The 4116-nt window shown below is 40.4% G+C and overlaps 1 pseudogene across 1 annotated transcript; it reads right to left on the bottom strand.

The window, feature by feature from the left end:
• Positions 1–2509: 2509 nt before the first annotated feature.
• On the bottom strand, positions 2510–3897 carry LOC308259055 (elongation factor 1-alpha 1-like; annotated as a pseudogene). Its single transcript has one exon. The product of its transcript is annotated as an elongation factor 1-alpha 1-like (transcript).
• Between the last annotated feature and the right edge of the window lie 219 nt (positions 3898–4116).

The raw sequence follows: 4116 nt of genomic DNA, 5'->3' as shown, positions 1-4116 counted from the left end.
CTTCTGATAAGCTTGGGCATGCAGTCTAATTTGTCTGATGTCATAGTTGCTACTCCTGCTTGTCTTTGAATTCCATTGGTATGGGTTACCTTGCTCCAGCCCTTCACCTTACTTTATTATTATCTATATTTGTAAGAAATGTTTCTTGAATGAAGCAAATAGATGGATTCTGGGTTTTAATCCTTTTTGCCATCGTCTTTTTATTGGTGAGTTGCGGCCATTTATGTTCAGTGTGATTATTGAGAGATGATTTTTAATTCCAAACATTTTGAGTTTTAACTTCTGTTTGAGGTGGTTTTTGTTCTTTGTTTAATTGTTTTCTTGATGAAAATTATTATTTCTCTGGCTCTGGCATTTATTACTTATTTCTTCTTTTCAGCTAATTCATTTGAGTATTTTCTTTATTGCTGGTTTGGAAGAGATAAATTCTTTCAGATTCTGTTTGCTGTGCAAGATTTCTATTTCCTCATCTAATATGAGAGATGGTTTTCCAGGGTAGAAAATTTGGGGCTACAAGTTGTTTTCTTTTAGAGTTTGGAATATGTTACCCCAGGCCCTCCTAGCTTTTATGACTTTTGTTTGAGAAGTCTGGAGTGCTTCTAATTGGTTTGCCTCTGGATGTCACTTGGTCTTTTGTTTTTGTTGCCTTGAAGATTATCTCCTTGGCTTCTATGTTGATCATTTTGACTATTATGTGGTGTGGTGAACCTTTTCTCTGATATTGTCTAGTGGGGGTTCTATAAGTTTTCTGTACCTGTATATTGACCTCTTTTTCTATGTTTGGAAAATTTTTCTGACATTATTTCATTTAAAAGATTGTTGTTTCCTTTGGTTTCAACTTCTATTCCATCTTCTATGCTTATTATTCTTAGGTTAGCTCTTTTGAGATGGGGTCATATCTCTTCAATGACCAATTCATGCTATCAAATTGTTCTTTATTATATACTATGTATTCATTTCTGGAATGATTATATTCTAAGAGTGAGATTCTATTCTCCATGTGGTCTAATCTATTGTTTATAGTTTTTTTTATATTTTCACTTCAGTGATTGCATTCTTTATTTCTTTCAGGCTTTCTACATTTTTTTCAGGAATCCTTCGTCGTTTTTACTGTTAAATTTCTTATTTGTCCTTCTGTATATCTTCAATTCTGTGTTTTGGGGTTCTGTTATTGTGGGGTTGTGGTAGCTCATTGCTTCCTTGTTATTCTATCTAATAATTTTAGAACTTTGTATCTTTGTTGCTTTTGATAGATTTCTCTCAATCTGTAGTGTCAGCTGGTATATACAAGGGTAATATGCCTTGTGTAAACCTTCAGTGGCGAAGATTGAATGAGGAGGAATGTGATGAAGCTATAAATGCAAGAATGGAGTAAAGTCAAAGATTTAATAGAAGGAGAATATGAGTCAGAGAAGATAGTATATAGTAGAGATTAGAGATAGCAAATATGTAGTAGGATTCTAGTAACCAATGTAGAATATTTAGTATAGTGATATGAAATGGACTTAATACAAGACAAAGAAGAGAAAAGAAAGAAGTAAAAGAAAAGTAATGGATAGAAGAGATTAGATAGGTACAAGGTAAGAGGCTTGTGAAAGGTGTGGAGAGGAGAGCAAATAAACAAGCATACACACACACACACACACACACACACACACAACACACACACAAATAACAAAACAACAACAAAATGATGCAACCCTCCAAATATATAAATACTAACCGAACTTGGCCTTTGCACTCTCTTTTTGTGCAGGCACTGAGTGCTATCAGCACCTTTCCTGATCCAACTTGGAACTTGGGTCTCTGAACTCCTGGAATGGGCCCAACTCTAAGATTCTTTCAGTCTACGTAGGTAGCCGGTATGCCCAACTAGGGTTGTTTTCCTCTGGCTTCTCAGTCACTACAATTGGGTGGTCTGTGGTGATCTCTGGAGGTCCTACTAGGGCTCTGAGCCCTGGAGACTCTAGTCCTTTTTGCCTGATTGGCCTTTGGAGCTATCTTTCAATCTGCACCTCTGCTATAGCTAACAGAAGACTCCACCACCATTCTTGCCAGGGTGAATTGCAAAGCCTTAGACCCTGGGAGACTATTGCTTGCTTTGTGAGTTCTGGTGGCTGTGTTGGGTAGTCTCCCATGGGAATGGTCTCCTGCAAGAATGGCGGGTTTGTTTATGGTGTTGTTCATAGCTGCTCTGGATTTCTTTTTTTCTTTCTCATTAAACTTTTGTTTTAATGTATCTCAGAATTGTGACAGATTTTTGGTCAAGGTGTTTCCATTAAAAAGTACTGATTTTAAAAACTAATAACTTAAAACTGCCACATACAAAAAAACAAATGGTCCACAAAACATTTTCCTTTCCTTCTGAAGGTTTTACAATATATTGTTGTCATTAACCAGTCTTTTACTATTAAACTTCAATGGCCAATTGAGACAAACAGTACTGAAGTACTGAGACCGTTCTTCCACCACTGATTAAGACTGGAGTGGCAGGTGTTAGGGGTAATATTCATTTAGCCTTCTGAGCTTTCTGGGCAGACTTGGTGACCTTGCCAGTTCCAGCAGCCTTCTTGTCCACTGCTTTGATGATGCCCACAGCAACTGTCTGTCTCATATCACGAACAGCAAAATGACCCAGAGGAGGATAGTCGGAGAAGCTCTCAACACACATAGGCTTGCCTGGAACCATATCAACAATGGCAGCATCGCCGGACTTCAAGAATTTAGGGCCATCTTCCAGCTTCTAACCAGAATGGTGGTCAATCTTCTCTTTCAGCTCAGCAAACTTGCAAGTAATATGAGCTGTGTGAAAATCCAGTACAGGAGTATAGCCAGCACTGATTTGGCCTGGATGGTTCAGGATGATCAACTGAGCAGTGAAACCAGCTGCTTCCATTGGTGGGTCATTTTTGCTGTCACCAGCCACGTTGCCACGACAAACATCTTTCACAGACATGTTCTTGACATTGAAGCCCACATTGTCTCCAGGAAGAGCTTCACTCAGAGCTTCATGGTGCATTTCAACAGACTTCACTTCAGTTGTGATGTTGACTGGAGCAAAGGTGACCATCCAGCCTCGAGAACACCAGTCTCAACTCTGCCCACAGGGACAGTACCAATACCTCCAATTTTGTAGACATCCTGGGGGGGGCAGCCACAGAGGCTTGTCAGTTGGACGAGTTGGTGGAAGGATGCAATCCAAAGCTTCAAGCAGTGTGGTTCCACCGGCACTGCCATCTTTACAGGTGACTTTCCATCCTTTGAACCAGGGCATATTAGCACTTGGCTCCAGCATATTGTCACCATTCCAACCAGAAATTGGCACAAATGCTACTGTGTCAGGGTTGTAGCCAATTTTCTTAATGTAGGTGCTGACTTCCTTAACGATTTCCTCTCATCTCTTCTGGCTGTAAGGTGGCTTAGTGGAATCCATTTTGTTAACACCAACAATCAGTTGTTTCACACCCAGTGTGTAAGCCAGAAGGGCATGCTCACGGGTCTGCCCATTCTTGGAGATACCAGCTTCAAATTCACCAACACCAGCAGCAACAATTAAGTCAGCACAGTCAACCTGAGATGTGCCTGTAATCATGTTTTTGATAAAAAGTCTCTGTGTCCGGGGGCATCGATGATAGTCACATAATACTTGCTGGTCTCAAATTTCCACAGGGAGATGTCAATGGTGATACCACGCTCACGCACAGCTTTCAATGTATCCAAGACCCAGGCATACTTGAAAGAGCCTTTTCCCATCTCGGCAGCCTCCTTTTCGAACTTCTCAATGGTTCTTTTGTCGATCCCACAACATTTGTAGATGAGATGGCCAGTAGTGGTGGACTTGCCGGAATCTACATGTCCAATGAAAACAATGTTGATGTGAGTCTTTTCCTTTCCCATTTTGGCTTTTAGCAGTGGTTTTCATGACACCTGTGTTCTGGCAGCAAAATTGTTGTGAAAAAGCTGCTCTGGATTTCTGAAGGGCATTGTAAGCTCTGTTGTCACTACTGCAATCCATAGCCTGAGTCCCCTCAAGAAGAGCTGGAGACTTATATTCCCTATGAGCTTCAGCCACTTACTTCATTTCAAATTGTGGGTCTCTGGCAGTCTCAGGGATCC

Source organism: Muscardinus avellanarius (genome assembly GCF_963383645.1).
Source record: "Muscardinus avellanarius genome assembly, chromosome: 2".
In the NCBI taxonomy this organism is placed as follows: domain Eukaryota; kingdom Metazoa; phylum Chordata; class Mammalia; order Rodentia; family Gliridae; genus Muscardinus; species Muscardinus avellanarius.
Note: the sequence above shows the minus strand (reverse complement) of the source record. Positions and strands in the feature narration are given on the sequence as shown.